This window comes from Ranitomeya imitator, chromosome 6 (assembly GCF_032444005.1).
Source record: "Ranitomeya imitator isolate aRanImi1 chromosome 6, aRanImi1.pri, whole genome shotgun sequence".
NCBI classification, from domain to species: Eukaryota; Metazoa; Chordata; class Amphibia; order Anura; family Dendrobatidae; genus Ranitomeya; species Ranitomeya imitator.
In genome coordinates this window covers 132,606,232-132,626,938 of record NC_091287.1, presented here as the reverse complement: position 1 = coordinate 132,626,938, position 20,707 = coordinate 132,606,232, and the positions used below count along the sequence as shown (strand labels likewise).

At 42.7% G+C, this 20,707-nt stretch overlaps 1 protein-coding gene across 2 annotated transcripts in view; it reads right to left on the bottom strand.

Annotated features, from left to right (window-relative positions):
* MYRIP (myosin VIIA and Rab interacting protein) overlaps positions 1–20,202 on the bottom strand; it is an 897,248-nt gene extending 877,046 nt beyond the window's left edge. For both annotated transcript variants that reach the window (XM_069730111.1, XM_069730110.1), the window contains exon 1: positions 19,838–20,202. The gene's annotated coding sequence lies outside the window, so the exon portion shown is untranslated. The remainder of the gene's footprint in view (positions 1–19,837) is intronic.
* Between the last annotated feature and the right edge of the window lie 505 nt (positions 20,203–20,707).

Genomic DNA, 20,707 nt, shown 5'->3' with positions numbered 1-20,707 from the left:
AGAAATTGTACCCCAAAGGTTGTTGTGCAATTTATCCTGAGTATGATGATATCCCACATGTGGGGGTAAACCACTGTTTGGGTGCATGGCAGAGCTCAGAAGGGAAGGAGCGCCGTTTGACTTTTCAAAGCAAAATTGGGTGGAATTGAGATGGGACGTCATGTTGCGTTTGGACAGCCCCTGATGTGCCTAAACATTGAAATCCCCCACAAGTGACACCATTTTGGAAAATAGACCCCCTAAGGATCTTATCTAGATGTGTTGTGAGAGTGTTGATCCCCCAAGTGTTTCACTACAGTTTATAATGCAAAGCCGTGAAAATAAAAATTCTTTTTTTTTTCCCACATGAATTATTTTTTAGCCCCCAGTTTTGTATTTTCCAAATGGTAACAGGAGAAATTGGACCCCAAAGTTGTTGTGCAATTTGTCATGAGTACGGTGATACCCTATATGTGGGGGGAACTACCGTTTGGGCGCATGGCAGAGCTCAGAAGGGAACGAGCGCCATTTGGATTTCAGACTTAGATGGAATGGTCTGCAGGCATCACATTGCGTTTGCAGAGCCCCTAATGTGCCTAAACAGTAGAAACCCCCAAGTGACCCCATATTGGAAACTAGACCCCCCAAGGAACTTATCTAGATGTGTTGTGAGAACTTTGAACCCCCAAGTGTTTCACTACAGTTAATAACGCAGAGCCGTGAAAATAAAAAATCATTTTCGTCCCACAAAGGGGGGTTTGATTTACTTTTATAGCGGGTTTTTTACCGGATTTTTATGATTGGCAGCCGTCACACACTAAAAGACGCTTTTTATTGCAAAAAATATTTTTTTGCTTTACCACATTTTGAGAGCTGTAATTTTTCCATATTTTGGTCCACAGAGTCACGTTAGGTCTTGTTTTTTGCGGGACGAGTTGACGTTTTTATTGGTAACATTTTCGCGCACGTGACATTTTTTGATCGCTTTTTATTCCGATTTTCGTGAGGCAGTATGTCCAAAAACCAGCTATTCATGAATTTCTTTGGGGGGGGTGTTAGGTCTCGAGTTCCCGCTTCTGCACAGGGGGAATCTCGAGCCGTCTCCGCTGCGGTCCCCCATTCCTATCCAGCCGCAGTGGAGCCTGCTCAGCAGGGACGTCGGTCCCAGCGTCTTGCTCGGTCTCACTCTGTTCAGAGAGTTACTGCTGCTTCTTCAGCTCCTGCCATTAAAGTCAGTGCTGGTCAGCAGCGAGTGGACTTCTCTGGCACTAAGTCCTTGTCTGCGCACACTGAGCATGCTCAGGGCAAGATCTCCCGTTGGAGATCGAGGGTCATGTGCTCAGACTCTGCAGCGCATTCTATTGGTCCTCTTGGCAGGTCTTGGAAGGGCAAAGTTTCTGTGGCCACTTCCTGTCCTGCAACTATATAAACTGCGCATGACCGCACGGCCATGCGCTAGTGTACATTTGATTACGTGTGTTTGTTGTGAGTGCAAGTCGTTCATTAAATACCCCTACCCTATTGTATGACTGTTCGCGTATGGTGTATGGCTGCTATCTAGCGCCCGACTAATCACTCAACGTGTCACACACGTATCAGCGTCTATTGCTGTGACCGCCAGTGCGGTGCCACGCGCCAGTGTGCGCTTCCTGACCCACGTCTGGGTGCTTAGTGGTACCTGCCAGCACGGCACAGTTCGCACTTCGGTGCTATAATTATATATTTCCTTACACACCCAGTAGCGGTGTAGTGCCAGCAAGGGTCTAATCGGACTACAATCCCTGTTGGGGTTAAGTTCGCTGACCACTTGCTCACGCTCTATGTGCGGTACCGCGGTCCTGTGACGCAACAGGATCGCTTTCTTCACGCTGGGTGAGGTTTAACCCACGCGTGTATACTTTTGGATACCGCCATATAGTCTGTCATTGCCTAGCAGCAGGTTTCACCTGCACGGTGGACCCCGGACTGCGAACGCATCTATATCATCTCTCTTGGTGCGTTCCGCCAGTCCTAACAGGGGGTTTATACCGTTTCGCGTTTGGTAAAATGGATAAAGCAGTTTTATTCTTCGGGACAGTACGATTACAGCGATACCTTATTTAGATTTTTTTATGCTTTGCCGCTTTTATATGATACAAACTATTTTTATAGAAAAAAGAATTATTTTTACATCACTTTATTCTGAGGACTATAACTTTTTTAATTTTTCACTGATGACGCTGTATAGCGGCTCGTTTTTTGCGGGACAAGATGAAGTTCTTAGCAGTACCATGGTCATTTACATCTGTCTTTTTGATTGCGTGCTATTCCACTTTTTGTTCGGCGGTATGATAATAAAGTTTTGTTTTTTGCCTTTTTTTTACGGTGTTCACTGAAGGGGTTAACTAGTGGGACAGTTTTATAGGTCGGATAGTTACGGACGCGGCGATACTGAATATGTGTACTTTTATTGTTTTTTTATTTAGATAAAGGAATGTATTTATTGGGACAATCTTTTTTTTTATTTATTTAGGAATTATTATTTTTTTTTTTTTACACATGTAAATATTTTTTTTTACTTTGCCCCAGGGGGGACATCACAGTAATGTGACAGATCACTGATCTGACACTTTGCTGTGCACTGTGTCAGATCAGCCATCACACAGGCATAGCAGGGAGGCTTTCCGGCGTCTGCTCTGAGCAGGCGCTTGTAAGCCACCTCCCTGCAGGACCCGGATACAACCCCATGGCCATTTTGCATCCGGGGCCTGCAGGGAGATGATCAGTACAAGGTGAGCACATCGCCTTGTACCGAGGGTCTCAGGTAAGCCCGAAGGGAGCCCCATCCCTGCGCGATGCTTCCCTATGCCCCCGGAATGCTGCGATCATGTTTGATCGCAGTGTGCCAGGAGTTAATGTGCCAGGGGCGGTACTATCCCATCACTGGGAATTAAGTCCCAGGTCACCTTGACGGGATAGTACGTCCAATGGGATTAAGGGGTTAAAGAATTATGTATGAAAATTGTTACTTTATTGTCAATAGACCAAATTAGTTTATTACAATGATGTTTGAGATAATAGCAGCTTCTACTCTTTTGCAAGCCTTCATTATTGACCTCAAGAACATGTAGTTGAGGTCCCTGGATAATTACTACTGGATGACATGGATGGTGCTGTGTGATGGAATTCTTCACTAATTGGCACCCACGATTGCTTTAAATTGATGTCATAGCCAAAAATATTTTAACAATGAACCATCAACTGACTTGGCGAACCAATGTAACATGCCATTGTTCAACCTTTAGCCTAGTGTCACAGGGATACCACAAGAGATAGAGAGATCAGAAGATTGCAGGGCCTGGCTACAGGTGCACTTACACTGGTTGGATCTGCTTAGTCTTCTAGTTAGCTGTGCAGATTTCCCTTGCTCTGTTGTTGCAAGGGATAAACAGTTTAGTTTGTCTCCTAGAGCTCTCCATCCTGAGTTATCTCAGCTGTTCTGATTTCTCCACTCCCCTCTTTTATAAATACTCACCTCTCAGCTTGAGTACTTGCCAGTGATAACTTGCTATAACCTGGTTTGGAGCTGGAGGTAGGGACTGTGTGAAGAGAGGTAATCTCTGGAAATATCTGAAAGTTTGTTTATACCTTATCTCCTATTTGGTTTGTCTCACCTTGTCCTTCCCGTTTCTTTGGTCTGGGAGCGATTGCTGTTTCTTTTATCCTTGTCTGTTTTCTTTTGTGCCTTTATGTTAGAGTAGGACAAGCATTCCTGCTGCCCTGTGCACTAGTCGTTCTCAAGGTAAGACAGGAATAGGAAACTAATAGCCGCATGGGGTGAAATAACCCATCTAGGGATGCTAGGGAGCTTAGGTTGCGCAGAGCAAGTGTCAGGGATGCCACTCTTTAACCTTTCCTTAGTGGCAGGGCTTCCCTTCCCTTCCTTCTCACTGTGAGCCGTCCTGCTTCTGGCAAAAGCATCACACTTTGGCTACAATCACATTTGTGTTCTGCCGGGCTGCGTCAGGCGCAGCCGCGGCGACGCATGCGCCACCATGCGCCCCTATATTTAACATGGGGGCGCATGGACATGCGTTTGCATGCATTTTATTGCCGGAAGCATTAGGGCGCAGAGGACGCAGCAAGATGCATTTTTTTTTCGTCCAAAATTCGGCAAAAAAGGACGCATGCATCGCAAAACTATGCGTTTTAGCGTGCGTTTTTGTGCGTTTTTGTTTGCGTTGTGCGTTGCGTCGCCGACGCAACATCGCACAACGCAAATGTGAACGTAGCCTTAGACGGTTTTAGAAAAGGTGAACTAATTTTGCCCTCCTTTAACTCTCTGACATTTTTTCAGATTAAAGCACACTTGCAATCACTGAAATGAAAAATGTCAAAAACCTAAATAAATCAATGAAACAATGAAGAATTAACATTGTGATCAATATTGTGATTGCACATTTGTATGTTTCTTTAATTTTTGGTATTAGTCCTTATTTTTTTTAAATGAATGACTTATTTCTGATAGCAATACTGAAACGAATCAGACAGAACTAGTGGTCAAGACTTTGAACACGATAAAAGAGCACTGTAACCGCTTGATTTCTTAGAAAAATACTAATTATAATCTTCTCTTTAGTCACAGTAAAAGCAAATCCTATGATGTAATTGTAAAGTTTTATCTTGTGACAGAAAATCTCTACTAATCCTATTATAATATTCTGCAAGACAGATTTAACATTCTGTGAAAAAAATCGCATGACACATTTTCACATGGAATATAACTGCCCAAATGTCTTGGTATTGGTAAAAAAAAAAAAAGAAATGTGTAATTGCATTCGGTACCAGACATTTTTTTTAATTTTATAAGGTTCCTAATTGCATGCAAAAAAAACAAAATTGGTAAAAAAGATTAGCTCATGATAGAAATTTTAGGCATCGATTTTGAGCACTTTATGCCATCTGCTACTACTTTTACTTTTATCACTTTACATAAAAGTATCGAACTCAGCAGAGGTTTAATGAGGTACAAGTAGATACACAACAGGAAAGCTGAAAATGGAAAAATGTCTTGCTTAGTATACCAGGTTCAACCCTCGGTGTTAGGATGAACTGATGTATTTTGCCACTTCATTCATACAGTGCCTTGAAAAGGTATTTATACACTGTGACCTTTTTTGTGACATCTTTTTCAAGTTACAAACTTAAATAAGAATTTTATATAATAATAATTTTTGTTTCTATAGCACCAACATATTTTGCAGCACTCTACATTTTATAGGGATTTCATGTGATATACCAACATAAAGTAGCAAATAATTATGAAGTAAAGGAAATGATACATGGTTTTCTAATGATTTAAAAAAAAATAATCTGAAAATGTGCATTTGTTTTCGGCTCCTAAGTAAAATTATGAGTGAACAATTGGCTCCAGAAGTCACATAGTTAGGACATTGAGTGAACCTAGGAGTAATGTATTCTCCGTATAACTGGTTTGTGAAGGCCTCAGAGGATTGTTTCAGAACATTACAAATCAAATAGCAACATGAAAACCAAGGAATACAATAGACAGGTAAGGGATAAAGTTATGGAGAAGAGTATAGCAGGGTTAGGTTAAAAAAAATAGCCCAAGCTCCGAACATCTCACAGAGCACAGTTCAATCCATCATCCAAAAATGGAAGTAGTATAGTACAACTGCAAACCTACCGAGACATGGTCGTCCACCTAAACTAATATCCCAATAAAGGAGAACACTAATTAGAGAAGCAGCGAATAGGCCCGTGGTCACTCTGGAGCAACTGCAGAGGTCCACAGATCAGTTGGGAGAATCTGTCCACAGGACAACTTTTAGTTGTATACTCCACAAATATGACTTCTACAGAAAATTGGCAGAAATAAAGTCATTTTTAAAGCAAATTGTAAGATGTCCCATTTGCAGTCCACAAACGCCATATACTGGACACAGCTAGCATGTGGAAAGAGGTGCTCTGGTCAGAGTCAACATTTTTGGAATAAATACAAAACAGCATATGTGGCGAAAAACTAACACTGCACATCACCCTGAAAAATCAACCCCACTCCACTTAAATCATATCTTTGTAGCTTTTTTTCAATGTACTTGTGTGCAGTGGCTAAATGATAAAAATCCAGTCACTTTCCAAATACTGTACTTTTGAACCCAACTGTATACAATAAATACATGTAACACTTTAAAGTGTAATGTCTCTCCAATTTCTACAGCATTACTGCAGTTCCCAGGAGTTGAGTTAAACATTGTTTTATTAAACAATGTAAATTTTTTGGCATAATAAAAACATAAGTATTATATCAGACCTGGGCGTACTGAAACTGCCAAAAAGCTAGAAAAAGTTACATGCAGCCATTGTTATCGATTTAAACGAAGAATCCACCATTCAGCCTGGGCATCTGTGTCACAGTAGCAGCAAGTGCAATGACATCACTAAATATTGCATGCTTGTAGAGTCTCAGTCCATACAAAGCACAGCCTGGAGAAGTGGGTCAGTGTTATTTTTTTGTTATTGCCAGTCAGTACTTATGGGGAAAAATTGTGGAGGTATAATGTTATATGAGGAGCTGTGAGTGCAAACATACTGTGTGGGGAGCTGTGGGGCCATCATACTGTGTGCGTCGGTGTGGAGTTGTGAAGACATCACATTTTGTAGAGGAACTGTGGTGAATTATACTGTTTGGGAAACTAGTGGGGGCTGTTATAATGTGTGGGGGGCTCTGGGGCACTTCATACTGTAGAGTGGAGATGTGGGGAGTACTATCCTGTGTGTTTGTATGGAGGGAGCAGTGGGGACATCTGTGTTTGGGGGAAACTTTAGTGGGGGACTGTTTGGGTCATCATAATATTCGGGGGACCTGACTCGTGGGGTCCATCAAACTGTGTGGTTAGAGCTAAGTGGGCCATCATGCTATGGGGACAACATGCAGTGTGTAGGGGTGTATCGTAGAGTTTGGGAGATGGGCCATCAAAATGTTTGCAAGGTTGTGGCGCCATCATACTGTGTTTTGGGAACTGTTCATCAATGTACAAGGGCTGAAAAAAGAGCAATATGATTTATAAACTTTTTAAAAAGCAGTAAATTATATGGGTTTGAATAGCAGCAACTGATAATACATGTTAAAATAAGCCTTATTGTAACATGTATTTGCAGCAACGAGTCAACAGACTTAATTCTGCTCAATAGTAAGGGATACAGTTAATATTAATATGAAATAATAAGTTAATAACAATACTAAAATTGAGCAGAATTAATTTCAGCCTATTGGTTCAGCCCTGCACATTAGTCTTGGTCTTTCATGTGGCCCCTCAAGAAAATTAATTACACAAGGCTGATGTGATACTTTTTTTTTCTGTACATTGTTATTTATAAAAACTCTCTCAGCTTCTTAAGCTTGAAGCTACCTCCTCTCTATGGGTGCCGGCCAGAAGTGGGGTGCCACTGGTTGAGACAGTTGGCCCTGGAAGCCCCGAAGTCACAGATTCCTGGCGAGCCAGCGGAAGGGTGAGACTCTGCTATTTGCACCATCTTATGTACTTGCTCGGACTGTACTATATGTTCTGGTCCAATAAATTATCACCGTAGTGTGTTACCTTCACCCTGTCTTGTCTGGGTAGTATTATGCCTGCGAAATAAGAGTTTGAGAGTACAGAGGGATGAACTCTAGTTCTGAGACTTCTGCAGTGTGGTACGCACAGACACAAGTTGGATTCCAAGCACATAATAAACTTGACATCAAATCAGAATATACAAAAGTTGAAAAGCCAAATTGAACGTAGACACCAAAAGCTCAGGCTCTGGCAAGAGGAATGGAATAGTACATCAAACATTACATAATCTGACTCAAGGCTCTTGGATAATGGTGTCATTCCGAGGACACACACAATATACGGATTAAACAGAAAATAAACACCAATGATCAAAGACTGTGTCAAGCACAAAGCATTGCACTGACACCGCGGCAATCCTTATACAGTGCCAAAGGTTTTACTAGACATTTAATAGAACTGTAATATTGCAGATTTACAGATCACGGTAATGATATTAATTGCAATCATTTTAATCAAAACATTATTTTTTTTAAAGAGGTTAGAAATGGAAAAAAATTAATGCTGAGGTGTAGCAAGCATTCGCGTCTCAGAAAGAATAGAGGCACAGGGGTCTTCATAGATATGGCCAATTGCACAACTTACAAAATATGGCGCCATACTGTACTTGTGACTGTTTTATTCCTATCTACTAAAAGACTGCGATGTTCATTATGATTGAGTATATCAAAAAAGTTAAGGGGATTGTCCAGCCTTAGACTAGAAGTCTGTAATCACTCTAGGTGACTGCAGACTTTGTGAATTCTCTGGTGCCGGGAGTGGGCAGTCATGCAATATGCAAACTCCTGGTCACATTCCAACTAGTCTGTGTCCGGCCTCGCTCAATACACTTGCATTTAGTGAAATCGGACACAGTCTAGTCAGCATGCGACCACATGTATGCAAATCACATATTTGCAGTCACGCATACGCCACTTCAGGTGCTGGCACCAATGAATCATCACAGCGGTCACATGGAGGGCCTGCAGACTTGTAGCCTAAGGCCAGACAACCCCTTTAAATAATATCCATCATCACCACAACCCTTGACTCTTATTTCTTTATTTTTAAAAAAGCACCCTATAGTCATCAGTGACACCAGGTTTATAGGTCAAAGGTTAGTACAACCTTTAGTCACAGCTTACAAGTAAGCATGACTTACACGTATTCTCAAAACTCAGAGGCTGTAATAAATCCACGGTCTATATATGTCACAGCCATTGTTTCAGTGTGGAAGGGGGATTCATTTTGTGTCAGGTAACTGGTGACAGATTCTTTTTAAATTCTGCTGAAATGAATTACTAGTGATGCATCTTATATCACATAGAAAGACCCAAATACCTAGAAAAGTATCCATCATTCCAACTTTTGCTGATCTTTGTGATAGATGATTTTTTGTGAACGATGGCATTTTGTGTGACGTTAGTATAGACCAAGAGTAAAAGATAAATCACACTAAAGTACTTTCCTATTTTTCGACACAATTATTTTTGCCCCCTCCATCAGAAAGAACTAAATTGGTGAAGTTTAACTAGTTTTTGAGAAGCTTCTCCATCTGCGATAGTCGGTGAGTTTAGCCCTCTATTGATCACTAGCACATTTTTTTGTGCTGAAAATGCCCCCCTCGGCTTAGACACGAGTAATTGTCTCAGTTTACATCAGGGAGCGACGGAGTTGTGTGTTACAGGAGGCAGGAGCCGGCGGCTAAAGCCTGTGCCCGCTGCTAACCATAAATGAATATTCACAGCACTGGCAATGAATATTCATTTCTCTTATAATGCACAATCTTACATCCGCAGCCCCCAGCTTCCAGTATAAAAAAAAACCCTCCTACTTACCTTCCCTCGCAGCATCTAGTTCCAGCTTCCAGCAGCTGCTACGGCCGGGCGATCATGTGTCATTAAGGGAATGAATATTAATTTCACTCCTCACCTATGGGAGTGGAGTGAAGAATATTCATTTTCTTACTGAAAGGTGACAAGTGATCGCCCGGCTGCAGGGGATGTTGGCCCTGGAATGAGAAGCTGTGAGGGCGCGCAGGGAAGGTAAGTAGGATGTTTTTTGTTTTTCTTATGCTATTCTCATGGGGGCCATACAGACAAGAATGGGGATAAGGAGCCTTGCAGACAATGGTGGGAATAAGGAGACATGCAGACAAGGATGGGGAAAAGGAGCCATGCATACAAGGATAGGAATAAGGAGCCATGCATACAAGGATGGGGATAAGAAGTCATGCATACAAGGACAGGGGATAAGGAGCCATGCAGACAAGGATGGGAATAAGGAGACATGCAGACAAGAATGGGAATAAGGAGCCATGGATGCAAGGATGGGGATAAGGAGCTATACAGACAAGGATGGGGAAAAGGAGCCATGCATACAAGGATAGGAATAAGGAGCCATGCATACAAGGATGGGGATAAGAAGTCATGCATACAAGGATGGGGATAATGAGCCCTGCAGACAAGGATGGGAATAAGGAGACATGCAGACAAGAATGGGAATAAGGAGCCATGGATGCAAGGATGGGGATAAGGAGCCATACAGACAAGGATGGGGATAAGGAGCCATGCAGACAAGGATGGGAATAAGGAGCCATTCATACAAGGATGGGAATAAGGAGCCATTCATACAAGGATGGGAATAAGGAGCCATGCAGATAAGGATGGGGATTAGGGGACAATGCAGACAAGGATGGCGATTAGGGGACAATGCATACCCAGCTTATACTCGAGTCAATAAGTTTTCCCAGTTTTTCAAGGCAAAATTAAGTGCCTCGGCTTACACTCGGGTTAACTTATTCACGAGTATATACGGTAATTCCAAACATTGTACTGGGACTGGTGGTACAGTGGGGTGAATATTTTGACTAGTTATGTAGCTGTGCATGATGCCTTTTTGGTAAAGTTAAATGACCTTTTATCTAAATCATGCAACAGTCAGCCGTTCTATCTATGCACATGCTCCACCAAGTACAGAAATGCTTCTCTCTAATCAAGCTCACAAAATAATTTTTGACCCAAAGACCACAGGGACACGAAATAGCTAAATGAAGGTCACAAGGATTTGGTATTTTCATAAATGACTGAACTGTACTATGTAGTTTTTAAAAGTGGGTTTGTCAAAAGATGAAATAAAACAAGCAATTAATGAGACAAGCTCAATCTCGACTCATAAAATTTTCATTTTAATATTAGGTGTGGGGGGGGGGACTTTCAAAACAATTACATAAGTATTCTGGCATGGATTTTCAAAGTAAGTCCACCAGCCTCATCAGGATTGTGACATCTAACAATGGAAATCTTTAACAAGTTTATGCTACCTAATCTGAGAGTCACATAATGTAGAGGCAGAGACCCTGATTCTAGTGACGTGCCACTTACTGGGCTACTTATTGTAGTTTTTATCAAATCCCTGTTTTATCATCGAGATTATCACAAGAGGACTAGTAATCCTGCTGCCAGATACAGACCCACCCCCGACGCTGCAACACTGATCGGCAGTTTTTACTTATGCACAGTGTACACAAAAGCTGTCAATCAGTGGTATGGGTGGGGTCAAACAGCGCTCAGCATTAGAGAACTGCTAGATCTGCAGAAGATACAACAGTTTTTAATCTAGATTTTTTTTTTTTTTTACAGAATGGCGTAGATGACTACACAATTCTATACTGAGGAACACAGTGAAGAAAACTGTATACTGCACATTATACATTCTTTTACCAGGGGAGTCTATGAATGCCTATACAGAGGCATACGTTGGGAACATATATTAGAAGTTTACCCTAGGAAATCTTCCTGATGTACAGTTGTGATCAAAAGTTTACATACCCAGGCAGAATTTTTGCTTTCTTGTCCTTTTTACAGAGAATATGAATGATAACACCAAAACGTTTTCTCTACTCATGGTTAGTGGTTGGGTGAAGCCAGTTATTGTCAAACTACTGTGTTTTCTCTTTTTAAATCATAATGACAACCCAAAACATCCAAATGATCCTGATCTAAAGTTTACATACCCTAGTTATTTTGGCCTGATAACATGCACAGAAGTTGACACAAATGGGTATGACTGGCTACTAAAGGTAACATCCTCACCTGTGACCTGTTTGCTTGTAATCAGTGTGTGTACATAAAAGCTGAGTGAGTTTCTGGGATCCAGATAGACTCTTGCATCTTTCATCCAGCCACTGACGTTTCTGGATTGTGAGTCATGGGGAAAGCAAAATAATTGTCAACAGATCTATGGGAAAAGGTAGTTGTACTGTATAAAGCTACTTTCACACTAGCGTTGTGTGACATACATCGCAATGCGTCGTTTTGGAGGAAAAACACATCCTGCAAAGTTGCCCGCAGGATGCGTTTTTTCTCCATTGACTTGCATTACCGACGCATTGCGACGTATGGCCACACATTGCGTCGTGTTTTGGCGGACCGTCGGCACAAAAAGTTACATGTAACTTTTTTTGCGCGACGTGTCCGCCAATTCCGTTGCGCATGTGCGGCCGGAAGTCCACCCCCTCCTCCCCGGACATTACAATGGGGCAGTGGATGCGTTGAAAAACTGCATCTACTGCCCCCGTTGTTCATTTATTTCACAACGTACCTCAGTACGTCGGCCCGACGCATTGCGATGGGCCCGTACCGACGCAAGTGTGAAAGTAGCCTAAAACAGGAAAGGGATTCAAAAAGATATCCAAGGAATTGATAGTGCCAGTCAGCAGCGTTCAAACTGTGAATAACAAATGGGAAATCAGGAGCTCTGTAAAAACAAAACCACAGTCAGGTAGACCAACAAAAATATCATCCACAACTGCCGGGAAAATTGTTCCAGATGCAATGAAAAACCCACAAATAACATCAGCTGAAAAACTAGACTCTTTGAAAACTAGAGGTGTGGGCGTTTCAAGATGCACAATAAGAAGACACTTGGAGAAAAATGGGCAGCATGGTCGAAGAAAGCCATTACTGTGCAAATGTCACAAAGTATCTTGCCTACAATCCGCAAAACAGCACAAAGACAAGCCTCAAAACTTCTGGAACAAGGTAATTTGGAGTGACGAGACCAAAATTGAACTTTTTGGCCACAACCATAAACATTACATTTGTAGAGATGTCAACAAGGCCTATGATGAAAGGAACACCATTCTTACTGTAAAGCACAGAGGTGGATCGCTGATGTTTTGGGGATATGTGAGCTGCAAAGGCAAAGGAAACTTGGTCAAAGTTGAAGGAAAGATGAATGCAGCACGTTACCAGAAAATACTGGAGACAAATTTGCACTCATCAGCCCAGAAGCAGCACATGTGGCGTACTTGGACGTTCCAATATGACAACGATCCAAAACACATGGCCAAGTCGACCTGTCATTGGCTACAGCAGAACAAAGTGAAGGTTCTGGAGTGGCCATCTCAGTCTCCTGACCTCAATATCATTGAGCCACTCTGGGGAGATCTCAAGCGTGCAGCTCATGCTAGACAGCCCAGTAATTTACAGGAACTGGAGGCTTTTTGCCAAGAAGAGTAGGCAGCTTTACCATCTGTGAAATTAACCCCTTAATCCCATATGACGTACTATCCTGTCAAGGTGACCTGGGACTTAATTCCCAGGGATGGGATAGTACATCATAGCGATCGGCCGCGCTCTCGCAGCTGACATACGGCACTATGTGCCAGGAGCGGTCACGGACTGCCCCGGCATATTAACCCCAGGCACACTGTGATTAGACATGATTGCAGCATTCCGGGGGCATAGGGAAGCATCGCGCAGGGATGAGGCGATGTGCTCACCTTGTACCGAGCATCTCCTCCCTGCAGACCCCCGGATCCAAAATGGCCACAGGGCTGCATCTGGGTCCTGCAGGGAGGTGGCTTACCAAGCTCCTGCTCAGAGCAGGCGCTGGTAAGCCAGGAGCAGTGCACGTCAGATCGCTGATCTGACTTAGTGCATTGCAAAGTTTCAGATCAGCGATCTGACCTTACAACATAATGCCCCCCTGGGGCAATGTTATAAAGTTAAAAAAAAAATATTTATATGGGTAAAAAATAAAAAATATAAATTCCTAAATAAAGAAAAAAAAATTGTTCCCATAAATACATTCCTTTATCTAAAAAAAAAAAAAAAGTACATATATTTAGTATCGCCGCGTTCGTAACAACCCGACCTATAAAACTGTCCCAATAGTTAACCCCTTCAGTGAACACCATTAAAAAAACAAAAACGAGGCAAAAAACAACGCTTAAGGCTACTTTCACACTAGCGTCGGTACGGGGCCGTCGTGCTGCGTCGGCCCGACGTACCGACGCATACAGTGCAAGCGCCACACAACGTGGGCAGCGGATGCATTTTTCCACCGCATCCGCTGCCCCATTGTGAGTTGCAGGGAGGTGGGGGCGGAGTTCCAGCCGCGCATGCGCGGTCGGAAATGGCGGACACAACGCAGCAAAAAACGTGTAACGTTTTTTGCTGCCGACGGTCCGCCACAACACGGCGACGTGTGGCAAAGCGTCGCAATGCGTCGCTAATGTTAGTCAATGGAGAAAAAAAGCATCCTGCAAGCAATTTTGCAGGATGCGTTATTTCTCCAAAACGACGCATTGCGACATGCAGTGCACGACGCTAGTGTGAAAGTAGCCTTATTATCATACCGCCGAATAAAAAGTGGAATAGCACGCAATCAAAAAGACAGATATAAATATCCATAGTACTGCTGAAAACGTCATTTTGTCCTGAAAAAAACGAGCCACTATACAGCATCATCAGCGAAAAAATAAAAAAGTTATAGTCCTCAAAATAAAGCGATGCAAAAATAATTCTTTTTTCTATAAAATAGTTATCGTATAAAAGCGCCAAAAAATAATAAAATGATATAAATGAGGTATCGCTGTAATCGTACTGACCCGAAGAATAAAACTGCGTTACCTATTTTACAAAATGGTATAAACGCCCCATCCCCCCCCAAAAGGAATTCATGAATAGCTGGCTTTTGGTCATACTGCCTCACAAAAATCGGAATAAAAAGCGATCAAAAAATGTCACATGCCCGAAAATGGTATCAATAAAAACGTCAACTCATCCCGCAAAAAACAAGACCTCACATGACTCTGTGGACCAAAATATGGAAAAATTATAGCTCTCAAAATGTGGTAACGCAAAAAAATATTCTTTGCAATAAAAAGCATCTTTTAGTGTGTGACAGCTGCCAATCATAAAAATCCGCTAAAAAACCCGCTATAAAAGTAAATCAAACCCCCCTTCATCACCCCCTTAGTTAGGGAAAAATAAAAAAATTAAAAAAATGTATTTATTTCCATTTTCCCATTAGGGTTAGGGCTAGGGTTAGAGCTAGGTTTGGGGCTAGGGTTAGGGTTGGGGATAGGGTTAGGGTTGGGGCAAGGGTTAGGATTACATCTACGGTTGGGATTAGGGTTGAGGATGTGTCAGGGATAGGGTTGTGGTTAGGGTTGGAATTAGGGTTAGAGGTGTGTTGGAGTTAAGGGTGTAGTTAGGATTGGGATTAGGGGTGTGTTTGGGTTAGGTTTTCAGTTATAATTGGGGGGTTTACACTGTTTAGGCACATCAGGGGCTCTCCAAACACGACATGGCGTCCGATCTCAATTCCAGCCAATTCTGCGTTGAAAAAATAAAACAGTGCTCCTTCCCTTCCGAGCTCTCCTGTGCGCCCAAACAGGGGTTTACCCCAACATATGGGGTATCAGCGTACTCAGGACAAATTGGACAACAACTTCATAGGTCCAAATACTCTTGTTACCCTTGGAAAAATAAAAATTGGGGGGGCTGAAAAAAACATTTTTGTAGGAAAAAATGATTTTTTATTTTCACGGCTCTGCGTTATAAACTGTAGTGAAATACTTGGGGGTTCAAAGTTCTCACAACACATCTAGATAAGTTCCTTGGGGAGTCTAGGTTCCAATATGGGGTCACTTGTGGGGGGCTTCTACTGTTTAGGTACATCAAGGGCTCTGCAAATGCAACGTGACGCCAGCAGACCAATCCATCTAAGTCTGCATTTCAAATTGCGCTCCTTCCCATCCGAGCTCCGCCATGCGCCCAAACGGTCCCCCCCCCCCCCACATATGGGGTATCAGCGTACTCAGGACAAATTAGACAACAACTTTTGCGGACCAATTTCTCGTGTTACCCTTGGGAAAATACAAAACTGGGGGCTAAAAAATAATTTTTTGGGAAAAAAAAAGAATTATTATTTTCACGGCTCTGCGTTATAAACTGTAGTGAAATACTTGGGGGTTCAAAGCTCTCACAACACATCTAGATAAGATCTTTAGGGGGTCTACTTTCCAAAATGGTGTCACTTGTGGGGGGGTTTTTATGTTTAGGCACATCAGGGGTTCTCCAAACGCAACATGGCATCCCATCTCAATTCCAGCCAATTTTGCATTTAAAAGTCAAAAGGCGTTTCTTCCCTTCCAAGCTCTGCCATGCACCCAAATAGTGGTTTACCACCACATTTTGGGTATCAGCGTACTCAGAACAAATTGCACAACAACTATTGGGGTACAATTTCTTCTGGTAACATTGGAAAAATAAACAATTGGGAGCAAAAAGTTCATTTTTGTAAAAAAATATTATTTTTCATTTTTACGGCTCTACATCATAAACTTCTGTGAAGCACTTGGTGGGTCAACGTACTCACCACACATCTAGATAAGTTCCTTAGGGGGTCTAATTTCCAAAATGGTGTCAATTGTGGGGGGGTTCAATGTTTACAAAAACAAAGAAAAAGACTCCACTATAAAATGCACACTACCCAACACAATATAACAAAATACAAATTTTTATTGGCACAAAAATTAAAACACAATTAAAAGCACTATGTTGCTTGCAATCCACTTAAATACATGGTATAAATTGCTACAAAACATCCATATTACAGCCTGGGGCACAGATGCAATACATAATAATCTGTATACCATATATGATTCAAAAGTGCCCTGCCTAATGGCTCATGGGGAGTCCAAATATATAGAGACACTAGTAGCATAAGCAGATACAAACCAGCGTATGAAACAAACAGGCTGGAGGATGTCCGAGGATTTAACAAGCCATGGCCCCACGCGTATCGCCTCCCGAATGAGGCTTCGTCAGGGGAAAATGAATGATTTTTCAATATATACAGAATTTTATGCAGGGAACTCCCAACAATGCATGACTGGCTACAACAAAGTGCACAATGTGTGAATGGCTTATGTCAACTGCTAGTAGCTTATCACTGATTCACTACTACAACAGTCTGAGACTCAATGACTGGCAAACTATACAAACACAGGGAACTGGTAAAAATGGTAAAAATGTTCTACAACTTGTAAATGAGGACTTATAAGGTAGCGATGGGCGAGCAGTGCCGAGTATAGCGTGGGGCTCCAGTGCTCGGGTCCCTGTAAGGTTAGGTACACAATCAGTAATAGCTGCAGGTTGGACGCTGCGTACATCGTTCATCTGTAGCGTCCAACCTGCAGCGTCCAGATGTTACAGCATAGTGGATGGGATTTCAAGAAATGGCCACTATGAGTGCACAGACGGCCGTGGATCACACGTGGAGACAGACATGCGGCACGTCTTTCCAGCCCGCAGCATGTCTGTTTATCTTGTGGCGATGCGAGTCTCCGCAAGATAAATGTCACCCGTACAATGTATTGGACGCTTTGAATCCGCACGGTTTAATGAACACATGCGGAATCACCTGTGTTCAATAGATGGCAGCACTTTGGACGCATCGGACATGCGCTGCATTCAAAGCGCTGCCGATTCCTGAACATCTGCACATACCTTATAAGCTCACTTGAAACATCTGAAGATGGGGGTCTCTCTCGGAAAGTGTGTGTATGACCTGGGGTCAGGAAACGTACATTTAAGGCTGCCGTCACACTAGCAGTATTTGGTCAGTATTTTACATCAGTATTTGTAAGCCAAAACCAGGAGTGGGTGATAAATACAGAAGTGGTGCATGTGTTTCTATTATACTTTTCCTCTATTTGTTCCACTCCTGGTTTTGGCTACAAATACTGATGTAAAATACTGACCAAATACTGCTAGTGTGACGGCAGCCTAAAGCACCACTTCATAAGTGAAGAAAAAAACACTGCAGTGGTGCTTTAAGGACTCATTCAGATGTCTGAGATTTTTCTGGTATGCAAAAAACATCTGAATTTCCTTAGTGTTTTTGATCCGATTTTCATAAGCGTAAGGTCAGTTTTTCAGTTTATTTGTAAAACCAAATAAATTGCGAAGCTTTTCCCACCCATTGCAGTATCCACAGCACGTGGACGGCACAGGAATCCCATCCCAGGGCGGAAATATCATTGGTGTAAGGTGTGCAGTGGCCCGAGAGGTAAAGGACCCAGGATTTTCAAGGACTCATGGGCTTGTATGGGTAGTTTTGATCCATGACACAAATCAAAATCGGACATTTCTCTGTGAACACCGACATATGAACAGCTCCGTAGATTACAAGTGGCACATATTCTATCTGTAAAACACGGAACAAACACGTATGTTAAGAAAAGATGAATGATTGACACCTGAGCCTGTGTTCATAAGATGCATTTGTGATGTGGTTTTGGTGCTGTGATTTTATTACATTTTTGGAAAATTTGGGAAAAAAACACATTGCAAATGCATCATGTCAACATGGCCTTAAAGTGAACCTGTCGTGTGATACATGCTGACCAATCCGTGAACAGCATGTATCAGACACTGGCGGAATTAAATCAGTCAGGTATATTTGACTCTGAAACGCTGCAGCATTTTAGAGAAAAACATACTTTAAAAACTGCCTGGGACCGAGACCGCCCTACTGACTAGTAGAAAAAGTGGGTCCCCGGCGGATTTTCCCCGATTGCTAACCAGGATTGGCAGGTCTCTGCCTATGAGCATTTACATATACCTAAGATAAAGGCTTTGAGTGTTCAGCCTCTGCTCCGCAGCAGTAACCACAATGGCCATGCAGACATATCAACCTGATGTGGTATGCACCTTGGTGGTACATGTCTTGCCCCTTTAAATACAAGCCTGAAGTGTGTAACCCAGCTCTAAAACAATACATTAATATTTGTAAGGTTCTTCTTGTTCTTTATTAGAAAATAACAGCATAAATAATCCCAACAGGCAACAATGTGTGCGGAGATCTGTAAGGTGCGTGTTTAACTCCTAGGCAATTATGACCTTGAAAGATGGATGCCAAACTCCCATCACACAGACAGGAAGTCCCCATAAGAAGTCTCTTCACCACCTGGAGCCGCCCAAGGGTAACTAGGTAGCTGACTACAGTACACACTCTCCAGGAGGAAGGCGCTAATTAGGAAGACTATGGGACAAATCGTTATAAGTCAGAGCCCAGGAATGAAGAGTGGCATGCAACACAGAAATGGATCAACTGTGATTGGATCAGGAAAGTGTTACCAATATTTTGGTTTTATGACATCTGTAGGTGCGTTGCTAAAAATCGTATTCTATTTATCTTGATGAATATATTTTGATACAATATAGAAACATGTCAGTATATTTGCATTTGTCAGCTTTATGCCACACACAGACATATACAGAAATATACACGTATGTACGGCAAATACAATAATGAAGCAATGATGCACAAGACTTTATCAGTCCATCCATCCAGTGCTCGGTGCCTCTGTCAGACCCGTCTATCTGCTCCATAGTTCCACACGTCCATTCATCTGTGTCTATTGTAGTGATTGGGTCTAATCGATATATAGCGGATGCGGATGTACTACAGACACAACGCCGCCTTCATGTCACAAATATCCACCAACTCTGTGACACCATACAATGCATTTAGAATACACTATATATATATATATATATATATATATATATATAGACAGTCACGCTGCTACATTTAGGATATACCCACAGTCTCAATCACACACCACAGTCAGTGTATGTCAGGCACACTATATGCATAGTGTATAAATGCAATGTGTATATATATATATATATATATATATATATATATATATATATATATATATATATATATATATATATTGTACTAATACTAAAAGAGCCTGCTGCCAACTGGACTAACTTATGGTGGAATGAGCAGGGCACAGGGCACTGGACTTGGTGAGATTTTCTGCCCCATGCTGCTCATGCCCTTGTGCCTCCTATCACAACTCTATGAGGAATAAGCCCCATCCTCAGCCCATTCCTCCTGCCAGGAGAGAGGCAGTGCCCCCTGCCCACACCCACACGCAGACAAGATGGTACCTGTGTGCCAGTGTCGGTGAGCAGGCGGGTGAGGTGCTGCAGCGGCTTGGATGGCGGGTTGCAGTAGACTCCTGCAGGCTTGGCAGCTGCTAGATAACAAGTGCAGATGGATGGGAGCCGCTTCCTCCAGCTGCCCGAGTGTGTGCGCACTGCGCCGCTCCCAGGGTCCACCAGGCGGGCAGTGGCTTTGGGACCCGGAGTGGCGGCGGTGCTCGGCTGCCAGAGGTGACTGAGGTACCAGCTGCTGGCCAATCGGTACGACAGGGGGGCTGGTAGCTGTAAGAGCGACCGATGAGGGGGCTGTGCCAGACATTCAGTGCCTGCTCCTGTAAGGGAGAGACATGCTTACTGTACTGTCTGCATGTGATGAGGCACAAGCACAGCCCATACTGTCACTAGCCTGCTACATACACACAGGAATACACTACACACAGAAACACACTACACACACAGGGACACACTACACACAGGGACACACTATACACAGAGACACACTACACACAGAAACACTACACACAGAAACACTACACACAGAGACACACTACACACAGGGACACACTACACACAGGGACACACTACACACAGGGACACACTACACACAGGGATACACTACACACAGGGATACACTATACACAGGGACACACTACGCACAGGGAGATACTACACACAGGGATACACTATACACAGAAACACTACACACAGAGACACACTACACACAGGGACACACTACACACAGACACACTACACACAGGGACACACTACACACAGGGATACACTATACACAGGGACACACTACGCACAGGGAGATACTACACACAGGGATACACTATACACAGGGACACACTGCACACAGGGATACACTACACACAG